This window comes from Channa argus, chromosome 14, assembly GCF_033026475.1.
Source record: "Channa argus isolate prfri chromosome 14, Channa argus male v1.0, whole genome shotgun sequence".
Lineage (NCBI taxonomy): Eukaryota > Metazoa > Chordata > Actinopteri > Anabantiformes > Channidae > Channa > Channa argus.
Genome location: NC_090210.1, coordinates 6,670,568 through 6,686,506, shown reverse-complemented (window position 1 = coordinate 6,686,506; position 15,939 = coordinate 6,670,568). Strand labels below are relative to the sequence as shown.

The 15,939-nt window shown below is 38.9% G+C and overlaps 1 protein-coding gene across 2 annotated transcripts in view; it reads right to left on the bottom strand.

The window, feature by feature from the left end:
- LOC137098368 (leucine-rich repeat and immunoglobulin-like domain-containing nogo receptor-interacting protein 3) overlaps nucleotides 1–7,858 on the bottom strand; it is a 40,235-nt gene extending 32,377 nt beyond the window's left edge. Inside the window, exon 1 of one of the 2 annotated variants that reach the window (XM_067474564.1) lies at nucleotides 7,263–7,858. The gene's annotated coding sequence lies outside the window, so the exon portion shown is untranslated. The remainder of the gene's footprint in view (nucleotides 1–7,262) is intronic. The other variant, XM_067474563.1, reaches the window with a different exon arrangement.
- Nucleotides 7,859–15,939: the final 8,081 nt, after the last annotated feature.

Here is a 15,939-nt window from a genome sequence, read left to right as displayed (position 1 = left end):
TGTGTGAATGTGTATGTGTGTGTGTGTGTGTGTGTGTGTGTGTGTGTGTGTGTGTGTGTGTGTGTGTGTGTGTGTGTGTGTGTGTGTGTGTGTGTGTGTGTGTGTGTGTGTGTGTGTGTGTGCGTTTGTGTGTGTGTGTGTGTGGATATATGCATACCATTGGTGAACAGTCCTCAGGCTTCTGCAAGCCTGTTTGTGTAGCGGTGAGGCAGAAGTAATGTCTGAATCTGTGCTCCCTCAGAGCGAAATGTGTGTGTGTGTGTGTGTGTGTGTGTATGTATGAGTTTGTGGAAAATAGGTCTAGGCTGGTCATTACAGAGGACATTACAGAGAATCTGTCTATCTAAATTCATCCCCCCAAAAATAAATATAATAAATAAAGTAAATGTTCAACATGAAATACTAAAATTCTAACTGAATCAATTGAGCATGTATTTGAGGATCTATAAATCTATAAATTTATTTGTGGAAGGAAATACAAACTGTTATGATACTTCAGCTGTGCACGTCTTTCCACTTTCATAAATCATACTTCTGAAAAGCATTCATGTAGAGGCATTTTCCCATGTCAGCAGTCAGCTGAAATGTGAGAGCAGGCATTCATAGAAGACGTTTTAAACATATGTGGTATGGAAAAGAAACATCCAGGCTCGTGTCCTCCCGCCCCAATCTATTTAAATAAGTTCCTTGTAACTGCATTGTCATTGTAAACCAAAACTACCTACTCTCTCTGGAGAAAATGCTTAAATTGAAAAGTCATTTTCTTCTATTGATTGATTTCTTGGCAAAAACAAATTAAATTAGAGCAAAACTCTGTGACAAAATAAACACATATTTTCACACTGATGAAAAATGTGTTTGAAGCCACATTTCAACTCAAACCCCAAAACTTTTCTTTCCCGACCATTTCTCTTTCAGTATTTCATTGAAGATATCACAGTTTAATTTCCACAGGGAGGAGTGAGCAGTGTTCAAGAAATAACACTTGAATCATTTAAGTCCCGTTTGCAGGGGTGAAGCGCGATACTCCATCACAGCCATCAGCCGAGCCCTGCTCTCCACATTGCAGGAAAATGTGATTTGTATTGTGCCTGAACAAACTGAGGGATCAGAGGAGAAATGGTAAATGGTCTGCACTTACATAGTACTTTTCTGCCTTAACGGTATCCAGAGCACTTTACATTGCTTCTCTTTCACCCATTTACACTCACAATCACATACACCTTTACACACTGATGAGGGAGCTGCCATAAAGCTGGGCTGCAAGCACTACCAGCAACTAAATTGGGGTTCAAGGACATTTCGCAGGAGAAGCCAGGAATTGAACCAGAAACCCCAGGATTTGTGGCAACTGGTCTACTTCCTGATCCACAGTCGCTCTTTACGCACATTAATCAAGACCAATACAACCTTAATTACCGAAGTGTTTATGGAGCAGTAAGCTGAGACTGGCAGAAGAAAGAATGCATAAAAGAGATAGAGAGAAAGAAAAGAGGAGAAAGGAGAAATGTGAAGCACAAATAAAACTGATTGACCTTATGTGTATAACGAGCATGCTCTAGACACACACACACAAAAACATGCACATACTTCAATGCTCGAGTTCTAGCCTAGAAGACACGCGGTTAGAGTTAATGAATAATGTCCCCCCTGCCCCAAAGGTCTGTTCTACAGATGGCATTACATATTAATAAACACACACACACACGCGCACATACACACACATTTACATAAACACACAAGGGTATTAAGATAGTCATTAGGAAAGCAATGCGGAGAAAACTATTCAACTAAATTTCAATCTACAATAGTTTATCAAAACAATTTAACCTAAAGACGCAATGAGATACATGAAATACCTTTTACTTACACATAAACACACACAGAGTAAGCTGAAGAATGTGGAGCTCCTGCATCTTGTGTGTGGTCATTGAAGGAGCTGCATTATTAAAACGTAAGCTGATACTGTTTAACCTGCATTAACATTCAGTTAAAAATAGCCGACATCAGGAACTTTCACCCACAACATACCCACCCCCCACCAACAAAACACACACATGGTTAAATGGTAGTGTCGCATTAACATGTGTTGGGGGTAAGAACAGTTGAGCAGATCCACAAACTTTATGACCCACATGAACATTTAATGAAGTCTGAGAAACGTGAGTTCTTCATTCAGGAGGGGCAGGTAATGAGAGTATACTGTACGCACACAAACACACACACACACACACACACACACACACACACACACACACACACACACACACTTACACACATGCCAGATCTGACTCCTCTTACTGCATCATCTGATGAGAGGAAGAGCTCATTAGTACATTATCACCTCCTCTATTGACACTTTCATGCAGCCTATTGGGCTAACACTTCTAATTCTAGATAATATTAGGAATAAACAGATATTATTAAAAGTCAAACTAAGCTTCCTATTTAGGTCACATTTTCAGGTAAGAATTGACATTTACCCAATAAAATTTTCTGAAGAAACTTCCACTACATCAGTCAGTCTTTATGGCCACTTGAGTAGATCATCGACTGGCAGAGATGGATCAAAGAAGCCATTCATGTCTGACACCAAAAACCATGCTTGAACAACAATTGGAGTTATGATTTCTTCTGTATTTACCTTCACTTGACCAAAGTTCTAAATATTTGAGAGGTACCATGACACCAGACTATAAAATTTAATTGAAACCCCCAAAAGATACCTGAAACTTAAGGTTGAGATTAATTTCTCAAAAGTAAGATTGTGTCTCCTCTCATTTTTTTACGTCAAGATTGTAAATAGTAGTGATGGAGTTATTTTTGCAAAGTCATTTGCTGTTTGATTACCAGTGTAATTACATTTGCTGATTGAATAGAGAATCCCAGCTAGCAACAACATAGCAGTGATTAGCTTGAAGGTCAATAAGCCGCCCTTTTTCATGACTACTTTAACTTTGCTGTGTAAAAGCAGTGTGATATGAATGGTTGTTGGCAGAGTGCAACATTAACTGTAGTTATGTGATGTTATGGGAAAAAGGCTGTTTGTCTTCAGCATCTTATTTTTTTCACTTTCTCCCTCTGAACAAAAAAATCTTATTAGGAAGTCTGTGAGCGGGGTGTCAAACAAGCAAGAGGTTTTCTTCTGAATAAAGCAAAACCATAGTGTTTTGCAACAAACAGTCAATTAAGGTTCCTAAAAATACACATGTATTTGTGTTTGACACACAGTCAATAGAATAAAATCCCTTTGTTCACTTTTTTAAAATGACTTCCTGGCTGAGTTCTCGTTGATTACAGTGGTGTTGAATTCTTTCAGAAAAAAATGGGATGGAGAAACCTTTAACGACTTTGCATCCCTCACAGGGTAAGAGTTTTGTACTTTGAAAGGAAAGATTCGATCATCACTATATTAAATTTGAGAGTTCATTTTAAAGAGATTAGGAATGACTCGAGAGATGGCTGAGTCTGTCTGAATAATGAAGCAAAGCTAAATAGTAATTCATTATGAGTATTAGGCAAGAGATTCCAAGTGACCTTTACACTTTCGTATCAGGCCCAAACAGTTGAGAGAGTGAGAAACACAGAGGGAAAATGAAAGAGACAGACAGACAGACAGACAGAAACCAGAGCGGAAAATGAACAACAGAATCTGAAGACCTGAGGTCACGTCTGAGAATATGCAGCTGGGAAAGTAAATTAAAGTAGACGAAATGGAAAGTGAAAGGGCAGAATGAGGAAAACAGGGTAAGTGTGAGAGAGAATAATTTATTGTGAGGGAGACAGTGAAAGAAAGATGGTGTTAGAGGAAGAAGAAGTGTTGGAGAAAGGTCAAGAGGTTGTAATAGAGCGGTGAAAGATCCCGAAACTTTAGAGTTGTAGCTTCCACCTGCAGGGTATTTGCCATAAAACACAGGCCCACTTGTATGTTTTGTGTGAGTGTAGCTGTAGGTGCTGTGGATGTTTGTCTTTGACCTTGTCCATGGATGCAGTGAAATCCCCACCAGCAATGTATTAGCAAAAACCCTCCACGGAGGAATTCCTTAGGACCCTTTTCTCATGGCATTTCTCAAGGTCAAGCATCACACCCACACACACACACACACACACACACACACACATTTAGGCCTGAGATGAGATGACACCGTGTACACTGGTCCCCTTCATAATCAGACTCTCTCACTACACAGTCGATAATAGCCTATTTTCTCCTTTCACTGGCCTATTCCAGCAGAAACATTATGCTTAACATCTCCACTGAATATTGTAAAGCCGTAAAAGGAAATTCTGATTTTAAATAACACGTCTTATTAGTGTACATTTACCCATCATTCCTATTAGTTATAATAACACTGTACTCATTGCTATTGTCTGAAATGTCTAAATTGGTCAAATGATACAAATAAATAACACAGTTAAGAAAACCGTAACTGTCAGATGATCATTCAGGTTTTAACAAAAATAATAAAAATAAATAAATAAATAAAATAAAATAAAGGTAAACAATAAAATTATTACGCCATTGTCCATTGTAGTAAATGCCCATAAGCGTTTTCAAGCCATTGCCTTCACTATTCATATAACAACCCATCCTTTATGTATGTTGGAACCTATTGCTAACACTAAGTGGTCCATATAAACATTACAGCAATGCATTCTTGCGGCTGTAAATGTTTTAGCATTTATCTGTATGAGAGTAGTACATTTAATATTTAATTTCACCTGAATTCATAGATTTATAAGAGAAAGCACCACAATAAGCTGTCAACACCACATTAGCACATTATTACCTTATGGTTTTGTGACAAACAGTAGAGTAGACCGTTGTCACATTTAACTGACATGATTCATTATTTGTAGTAGTAGTAGTCTGTTTTTTTCTGTCCACCTGATAACTGTAGGCCCAAAATTCACTTTGTTTCCAGCTCTGTTTTGATAGTAAAACAAAGTACAACACTGACACCAATATAAAATTATGGCTCCATTTACATCATTGCTTTTATCTCTAACTTTTGGCTCGTTTGCAATATGTGTTGTTGTCTCCTGGTACAATGATATCGTGACTTATTGGAAAATGTGACGTGTAATAAACAAATTTTCCTTTAAGGGGATGCAGTACAAGGATTTTATAACTTAAACATCCTCTGCTTTATGTGACCGATGCTCTGTCCCTTTCGTCACCTGTTTTCCTCAGGGGTGGTTGAAACCTTTCACTTTCTTGTCATGTCCATTCACTGGAGAAAGACATCAGCAATCAGCACCTGTCAGCGCTGAGGCCAAACACTCTCACCTATAGTCTCTAATTTTTCTGTCTCCCTCTGAACTGTTTCTGTCTTCCCCTTTTATTCTGCACCTTTTCCCACAATTATGTAAATATTCTTTCATCAAATTTCATTTCACTTGTCCAGACTTCCTCTTTGTAATCATTATCACCTTTTTTTACTCACTGATCCTACAGTGCTTTATTTCCAGTACCAGAAGGTCCATCCTTTGTCCTGTCCTTTCACACTATTTTACAGACTTGGCAGCAGAAAGGGCAGCTACACCTCAAGTAGCTGTTGCAAAAAATGTGTGCGTGTTTCTGTGGAAGCTCCACTGTTGCAGTAAAGGTTATATAGGTGGGATCATTGCTCAAGATGCTCAAGGAAAGAATATAGAGAAAATATGGTAAGGTAGAAAAAAGGTAATAAAAAAAATAAAAAGACGAGGACTTGGGTTTGAGGAGTCAGCAGATAAGAAAGGTTTTTGTTTCAGCTCTCTGGCTTTGCACCCTCTGATGCCAACAGCAAGTTGCCCATATGCTGGGAGTGATCTACCCACCGGCTCTGTCTGCGTTTTTTTTTTTTTTTATTTGTTTTGTTTTCAGGAAGACAAGACTGCATACAGTGATAAAGTTAGAAACCCAAACAAGTTAATGAGGAGCAGGAAATAATGAGCTGATTGCATGATTAGAGGCATAATTCTGCTGTACACTGAACTCCCCCTGCAGCTATTTCATATTTACATATCTTTTTTGATCTGTGAGAGCACTAATAAAATCAAGTAGCTGCTGCTTCACTGGGGTCAGTTTTTTCTTTTCCCAGTGCAGAACATGATAATAAATGGCCATGACATTACCATCCATCCCTCACTTTGATTGTCAAGAAGACAGACAGAAGACTAGCCAGCCATGCTGTCCGGAGGGGCACAGTCAGGTAAAGGTAATTGCTTAGCAGGAGAATGAAACAGGAGATAGGATCAGGAGGAAACTGAGAGAGGTGACAGGCTATAATTGGAAACTGAGAACGAAGGAAGACGATGGATAAAGAGGCAAGGAGAGAGGGGTGGGGGTCAAATGTGGAGAAAGAGGGGCAGCTGACTGATGCACCTTATGCAAACCTGCTGTCATATGGCATGTGTGCTCTGCCATAATGTCACATAACACAATGCCACACATGGCATATTTGGTAAACTGAGCTATACTTGTCTCAGATCAGAGCAGGAAAATGTCCTGACTTCAGCTTTGTTTATGCAGCCACTCAAGTTACAGTTAAGTCAGATTTTTTATTTGTAGTTATTCATTTATTTTTTGTCCTTTTGGCTTATGCCGTGAGTTCAGGGTCACCATAGCTGATCATTTTGTCCACATGTTGATTTGGCACAGTTTAGTACAGTTTTATGCCCTTCCTGACGCAACCCTCACCAATTTCTACTGGGCTTGGGACTGCACGGCTGTGGTTGGGGGTTCAGTGTCTTACCCAGGGACACTTCAAAATGTGTTCACTATACACAATCTGTGACTGATCACCATGTGCAGAACCATAAACTTATAAGTTAATAAGTTGTCATGTGAATGTAATGTAAGCAATGTTACAATCAAGTTGACCTAAACGTCTGTCTAACGTGTCTGATGAGGTGCAGCATGACAACATTCTACCAGTGGAGATTTATTTACATGCATCACACTGACAGCTTACGAAACCCATTATGAAATGCTTCCAGTAGTATATAATAATGTAACAGCATTAGTAGATGGCAGGAAATCATGACCATGCACTCACACCGAGACACACATTATCTTTCGTCCTTCTTCTTTTGCTGCAAGTATCTGAGGGCAAGTAGGGAGACTTGTCAGTGAGGGTAGTCATCAACCCTTAGGATCTGCAAACATGTACTGTTGCATTTCAAGTGCGTCTATGCTGCATGAATAAAAACATAGCAGCCATTGAAGATAAGATGAGCATGCCTGTGTGTACAAGTGTGTGTAGTAGAAGTGGACGTACCCAGGACTGAAGCACGGTCCTCGATGCCTCCTCATCTGTCCAGCTGTGTGCGTATGTGAATCTTTTTTCCTCTCCTCTTGACCCACAAGTTGCCGACGGCGCTTCACACGTGCCAGCCCTACACGACTCGGGTCCCCCTCAGTCTGTCTCACTCTCAGACTCTGGCATCAGCAGCTGTACCAGACCTTCCACTTACCCCCCTCTTTTCTCTCCTTCACCCTCCCTCCCTCTGGCAGGCTTGTGCATTTACACTTCCGTTCACTCTTTGTTGGTTATTGTCCCCTAAATAAATGATCCAGGCATTCACAGGAGGGGGGCTCATGTGATTTTTTCTTCCTCTTCAGATAGTCCTCCTCAGCTAGTCAGGGCACCCTCCATCTCTCCCCGGCATGCAAGTTGGATTATGAGAGAGGAGAGGAAAGGAGTGTGCTGTTGCTGTAGCTGTTGCCTCTGCCTCCTTCAGTAAGGGCGCCTCTCTCTCACTTAGCATGCTTTTCATCTCTCTCTCTCTTTCTCTCGCTCTCTCTCTCACTCTTTATCTCTCACTGCCTCCCCTCCCTCCCTGTTCTCAGTCACTGCCTATCTGCTGCTGCTCCGGCTGTTTGGATTCACAGTTCGGTGTGCTGCTGGGTGTGTGGCTTAGGGAGTCTCTCTAAACAGCCAGGCAGGGGGAAAACGAAGAGACTGGGAGCAGAGCTAAAAGGATCTAAATGATAAAATCAATTCAGTCTCTCAATGCTCCCTGTCAAGGACAATATTTACATCAGTTTTGGTTTTTCAGAATCCTCAAAAAGTACATTCTAACCATATGAATGTAAATTACACATTATGTCCATTACCAAATAAAAATATATATTTAAATGTTTTCCAAGTTGTCTCTTTGTCCTGGCCCTTCAGTGGTGAATGAATAATGTCCAAATAAATGTTAGATTCCATTATTTCACGCTAAGACATTTATATATTTCAGTTTATCAAGGATAGATACTTTGAGAATAGCAGGGAGTGTTAAACATCGTCTAGGTTTTTTACAGACTGCCAGGGAGACATGTGCTTAGCTATGCTTGGCTAAAGAGACACAGCATATAATTTAGGAAAAACCTTTGCTAACCTCAGAACCACTACAATCCAGAACATCAAATATCAAAGCTAATATCACAGGAGATTTAAAGATGGTTGATAAATTTGCTAAATTCACTGTAAAGTAGAGGCAACCATTATATGGACACTAACATTATGCATTCATGTGTTGGATTTGAGTAATCTTTCAGCAGTATTCTGAACCAAATGGTACCAACGTGTTCCTGATATAGCCCTGTAGCATTATAACATACAAAGGAGGGATTTAGGTTTCTAAAATTACTCTTTGGGAATGTCATTCTTCCAGTGGGTTTGTTCTGTTTAATCACCTCCCCCATTTTGCTTGAAGCAAGCAGGGAAAGAGAGCGAATGAGATGGAGAGAAAATAGACATTTTTATTGTTTGGTCCTGTTGCCTTGTCAGGGTAAATCAGATCACAGGGTACTAAGGTTCAAACACACACCCACAGAGAACCACACTCTTCTAGCCTGACTGACTGGCCCTGTGGTCAGTTAACAGCTCATTGCAGAGAATGAAAGATCTGGCCTGTGACCCTAAGGCCAGGGGTCAGGTATGTCATGAAGCCCTGTGGAGACCTAGTTCAGCAAACACCTACCACTCCTACCTATGAGCCAATCTCCTGACTTGCCTCTAGTGGTATTAACTCATGAAGACTTAAAATTCTTTTTCAGGTTTTGAAATTTCCACCTGTTAAAATGTTGTCCTCTGTCACAAATGCTATTTAAAACACTCTGTATCCATTGAGGCAGCTTTACTTACATCTCTACTGTATGTTCAGTATGTTATTGCCAATCATAGTCTAAGTGCAGCATTTTCTTAACTCTTGTATTAAAAACAAGTGCAAGAAACAGTATGGCCTGCATACAGTGTCAATACAGTGATTTTTATTTAGGAGATTATAAACCTGTATTTCCTTATTTGGCATCATTAATATTCAGAATTGTGAGTTTCTCAGGGGGCAGGGTCTTCAAATTTACAAAGCTTCATCTATGTGTATGGAGCTAATTTGAACTTTTTTCCAATATTTACTAGGATACTAACCGTTTCTAATAATTCATATATGTACATACATACATACAATAAATATTTGCATGTAGTCTTAAAGTAGAGTAATGACTGTTTTTTTAATGTTTGAATATTATTCCAGGTAGCCTCTTCCGCCTGAGATAAATGGAACCCCCAAAATATCCTCCTTCACACATCCACCAAGAAAGCCACATTTAACTGCCCATTTTAAGGGTACAGTGTGTTGGAAGGGCTCTGAACTTTAGATCTTAACGACTCTGTCCGACTCACACCTTTTCAAGTTCAACTCCAAACTGCTCTACTGACATTTTCTATTGTCCAGTTAACAAACTTATTCAGTGAAGGTGAGAATTGAAACCACCCTTAAGGATATAACTGAACTTTTGCACATCCACGACCCTAGTCAGGAAAATCTGTAACTGCAGCTCCCTCTGTTGTAGCTGTTCATCCAGTTTTCACCTCTTAACTGGAGTGTTTCCAAACCATCATCCGGAGTGTGTAAACGTGAAACAATGTAGTGTGTACAGGAAAAACAAGGCTCTGGTAGAAATGCTGTTATAGTGCAAGTCTTAAAAGCAGTCAAGACTTTGTTGTCTGAATGGAGGACATTGTTTCTTCGCTTATTTTTGAGGGTAGATTGGTTGTCGGTCCTCCCTGCATGGTCAGTGGGAGGAAATGTACCTGTTTATCTGTCAGTCAGTGTTTTGGGGTCGATTAAGTTTTATCTACCCTAAACCGCCTGGTGTGGATCCATGTTCTTGTAGCAAAAAAAGAGCTTTCGCCTAAACCTAAGCTTAGTCTCAGATTGAACAAAAACTGTATTTGGTACAACTTAACTTGCAAATAAATTCATCTGGACGTCAAAGAGTCTACACTGACATATTGCAGTACAGTGTTTGCTAACTGATAAAATGTTTTTTACTCATCTGTTTTTAAGTTATAAAACATATCTGAATACCTTATGTTTAGACATCATTAACACGAAAAAAACACAAAGATGTAATTATTATTGAGAGGGGCACTTTTAATTGGAAAGTGCATGGGCTTAATCCCACAATGCACCTGCCTGCTTAGGAGTTAATGAGTGAGCTCGGACAGATGTACTGACCAACTTACTTTAAAAGTGTCAAAGGTACACAGCGAAATGATACATCATAATTTAGTACAATACAAATAAAAAACAAAACGAGAGGCTGTCGTTTGACAAGCAGCAAAAAACAATTATTGTACTTTAACACTTAGCAACTGTGTGCAATACTTTAGTGGTCCCTTCCTCACAGTAAAGAGGCAGACTCATACATCCTGAACAAAACCCAGCTGAGTTCTGAGTGCAAACCAGGAGTACATGTGAGCAAATTAGCTACAACAATTGATAAACAGGACAACGTGTATTCACAGTCTTCTGTCAGAAGTGAACGTTTTGTCCATGTCTCCAGCACAGTGGTACAGTACAAGACACCAACCTCCAAAAGTGGGCCAGTTTGTTGAAGTCAGGGAACATTAACTGTGATGTAATTAGTGAATTGGAAATTGTTATTCCTTACAGTCAAAAAAGACTTTTCAATGACAGCATGAGATGTTTTTCCATAATGACAGGATAGTTTATACTTGTGCTTATGCTGGTGTGTTTATTTTGATTCATGAGCAACAAAGACTTAGTGTTAAACGCAACAAACCAGGAGGTTCAGATTTGCCTCACTGATAAACATTGAAACAACTAATGTCAACTAGTCAACAAGTTTTGATGTGCTACTGAAGAGTGCATTACACTGCACACAAATTAATGCATGATTTGTTTTATGAACTATGTTTTTCTACAATATATCAAGACAATATTGATTCTAACCCACATGACTGAAACAGCAGATGAGCAGGTGTTTTTCCACTGATTTGTTCTTACAAAACAGCTCTTCTACTGTACAACTTATTAAATGGTAAATCCTTTGTTTTATACATAACTCAATCCTTTATTTTATACATAAGTAAATCCTTTGTTTTTTAAATTACCATATCTTGCAAATGCAACCTAGACACGTTAATTTAAAACTCTACATTTGTCTCAGCTAACATGACTTTTATCATACTGCTACATTTGTTTATTCTCACAAATTTTGTATCAGGCAGGAAGCTGATCCCATATTTCTGTAACCACACCTTCTGTTTCAAGGTCATGAAATAATTTTGGCATTCAGCACCACTGACAATTCAGGTGTTTATTTGTCTTTAAAAATGCAGGCAAATTTGTCCTTGGGTGTGTACCATTAGTGCATACAAATGTAAATATATAGGATAGAAATACAATAATTACAAACACAAATAGAAGAAGTTGATACTGGTGTGGGTTGCATGCGGCCGAAAAGTGAAATTAGACTTGTCAAAGCCCCAGTTTTGGGAGGATTTTCATTTACACTGACATTTAGGACAGAATACAGTGACATTTCAGTTGTGACTGCATGTGGGACACGGGTCAGATCAAAATTTATCCGGCCTGGCTTGAATTAAATATACCAACAGCTAACTGGTACAAATTATACATATTTAGGAGAGCTGTGACTGAAAGAAATGCATAAAAATTCAATCTTGTTTATTACAGATACAGTAGTACGGTGATCAACAGAGGTACTAAATTTATTGTGTATTATCTTTAAACCTAACGGCTTATTTTGACTGTGTGATTCATGATCACACTTAGCTTTCTATGTCACCTTTATATGTAATTACCCCAAGACATGCTAATGTATTAAGTAATAACACCAACCTCATATTAAAGAAATAGGACATTTGAAAACACACGCATACTGTAATCATTGTCTGTTTTAGACGACATACTCCCAGTATGCAGCTGAGTAATAAAACTAATCACACCCTTGTTGATTACTGCTATGTTTGGCAACTTCTCTGCATTTCAGCCATTTCAAAAGGCAGACAGTCGAGAGCCAAGTGGAATGATTGTGGTCACACTCTGAAATACATCACACTTCTCACATGACCTAAGCAGTGGTCAGTAGAGTAGCCAAACTGTACGATTAACAGTTGCATTACTTCAAAATAATATTACTCAAGTAGAAGTAAAAAGTCATCCAAAAAAGACTGGAAAGACTATTCTAGTACTGAGTAACTCATGATTGTAATGTCGGATTTATTATTTAGAAATGATGTAATCAGATAGACAAAAATATTAAATAATGTGCACAATCTGGTATTGCCAAATAATAAAATAAAAAATATGTAAAAATAAATAACATCATTACAAAATACTACAGAGCGGTGCCACTTTACACAAAAGACCATGTGAATGACTTTGCTGACCTCCTTAAAATTTAATTCTGGCTATGTACCTGCCTTAGAGACATTAGACCCTTTGGGGAATGGATAATAGATTTGTTGGATTTATGGAAGGCATATCATTAGTATAATGTATCTTATCCCATGAGTTCAGGGTCACCACAGCGGATCATTGTCCGCATGTTGATTTGGCACAGTTTTTACGCCGCATGCCCTTCCTGACGCAACCCTCCCCAGTTTTTACCAGGCTTGGACCAGCACTGCACAGCTGGGGATGGCAATGGGCTGTTAGGGGTTCAGTGTCCTGCCCAGAGACACTTTGATACATAGCCGGGACCGGGGATCGAACCACTGAACCCTGTGGCCTTACTAACTGAGCTACAGCTGCCCCTATTAGTATAATGTATCGATACTCATGATTACATGAGTACTTTATTTTGATCACTGTTAGACAATGTCACTAATTATGAAAACAGTTTAGCAGCCTCACTAGGGATTTGCGTGGGTTTGGTCTGGGTACTCCACTTTCCCCCCACAGTCCAAAAACATTCATGTTAGGTGAATCTAAAATTGCCCATAGGTGTGAATGTGATTGCAAATGGTTGTCTGTCTGTGTATTTTTCTCTGTGGTCCTGAGATAGACTGTCGACCTATCCAGCATGTACTCTGCCTGATCACAAATAGGATAAGCAGTTACAGATAATGGATGGATGGATGGACTAAAACAGTCTACACAAGTCAAGCTGAGCCCCATAATAATTTATGTCACTTAACCAAAATCTGTATGGTGCTAAATAACAATTGAGTATCTAATTATTATGTATCATATGATTAAGATTTGCTGATTATTTAAACAGAGCTGCCTGGAGATGCAAGTTAAATTTAAGTGTGAGCCAGCAACAAAGTCTCAGCCTATCATTTATTAAATCTTAAAACCCTATTATATTAAAATACAGTAGATTTGGGAACAAAAACCTGATCAGGATTATCATAAAAATTGTATTCTCTGTTTTTTTACATGTGGAAATTCATTTCATATCATAAAGAATTCATACTTACGTATGATGTGTAAGCTCCTCATATTAGTTTAATAATTAGAAAAATATATTTGTTTTTCTACAAATCCTTAGGTGATAAAAGGTTCGTTAAAAAAACATTTTTGTACACCAGAAAATCATGTCACTTTGGGATATTGCAATTATTGCTGCCATATTGCCTCACTTCAAATTTTATTATACTACGCCTGGAATCGTGGCTTTTTCCAGTCTCAAGTAATGTGACAGGTCTTTTCATGCAATAATGATGATGGCCTGTTGTAATGTCCACTGAATTTTCTTAGCTTTAAATGAATATAAAACCTTCAGCAGCTGAGTGGAATACCTGAATATGTGTTCATGAATGTATTCTTATCAAGAACTCCTGCACCACGGTCAGACTAATTTAGATTAAATAGTAATTGAGAGTTATGTTTATCGGTGCTTGAATCTGCATGAGAAAAGTCTGTTTTTGTGGATCAGACAGAAACACCTTATCTGTGTCTGACAATAACAAAACATCTGGACTGTACCTCAGCCTTTGATCTCAGAGAGAGCACCTTATTCACCTCTCTCTCCACTTATGCCGACCATGACATGTCAGGTAATAACTTTGTTTTCAGTGGAGCCCCAAACAAAATGGGAAAAAAAAAAAAAGAAAAGAAAACGAAGAAGAACGAGCAGTTTATGCTATGTTGTTCATCTTCTCCCTTTTTTCATCTTTTTTCTTTCCTGTGTAGTCACCTTTTTGGCTCAGAGGGAAAAATCTCTGATGACACATTCATTAGCAATGATATTATGAAAGAGAAAAATAGCACTTAGCTGTGTTGCTAACTATGTTGGCAATGGAACATTGTTATGTGTGTGTGCGCGTGTGTGTATGTGTGTGTTTCAATGTGTGGGTGTTACTGAGAGTCTTATCAGTGGAAACAGACCTGGACGTGAGCAGGGTGGTGAGCAGGAGGATGAGGAAGGGGGGGGGGGGGGGGAGGGGGTTGAAAAGCAACAGTGAAATTTAAGGATAAGAAAAGAAATAGGGCGAGTGGAAGCAGGCAGAGATGAGGAGATGGACGAAAGACAAATGTCGGATATCAAAAAGGAATAACGCATTCTGCAAGAAGAGCAGAAAAGATAAAAGGGAAGAAAGGAGGAGAGTGGGATGGAAACAAGGAGCAAATGGGACATTATCCGGTTGGAGAGAGGGAGCAGGTGACTGCTGGAAGAACTGAACAAAAGTTGGTTGAGAGAGAAGATGCCTAAAAGGTGATAAGGAAGCCTGGCCAGGTGAGGGGAGACAAGTTTCAGAAATGAAGGTTTTAATGAAGTGATCTTCCATGCAGGACCCTCGAGGGTGGACAGATGGACCCATCTTATACTTTTGGCTCTTGCCATTTGGCTTCTGATTGGCCTGAGGGATAATCGTATGTCCAGTGTGGCTTGGCATGTTAAGCGTCCCCTATTTAAATATCCATCTGGCACAAACCAATGTTGACTTTTATTTGGAGAACTGTTTCTAGCCACCTGATGGATGCTCTCTTTTTGCATGTATCTTGATTTTTGGTGTTGTACCAACCCCTAAGGGCAATATCTAGCTCTTTAGCCCTTAATTATTTCCACAAGTTTATTGCCATTGTTGGCAATACCCAAAAAAAAAAAAAAATAAAAGCTGAAGGACACAGCTCTGTAGGGGCCAGAGTAAGAATTATCTGTAGGGTCATCATTAAAATCCCTATTATACCAAATTATATATATTCATTTTTATCTATAGCAGTTTTAAGTAAACTAAGCTTATGATAGTGATAGCAAGTGTCTCTCTGGTGCAGGAAGACACCATTAACAGTGACAGTGTTTACCAAAAACACTACCTCAGCCCCTCCATAGTTCTGTGCCCCTGAAAAACCTCACGAATCTGGTTATAAATGGTCTAAACAGTCTAAAAACCTATATGCCTCTTTTTCTTCTGTGCTGTGGGCAGAAAATGTTCTGATCCAAACAGTGTGAAAACACATGCACATGTATCTTGTCCAAAAAAGTTGCTGGTGTGATTTATAGCTCCCACAGGACTAGCAAACAGCATCTGGTCACAATTAAATGGATTTTCTATTTTGTTAAAAACAGCAGTGTTTTGAAAACAAATTAGCTTCAAATGCGTGTTGGGAAACAGATTTAATTAACCCTAAAATTGGACACATCTATGTTCAAAATAAAAACCATCACACGTCCGCTAATGTGCT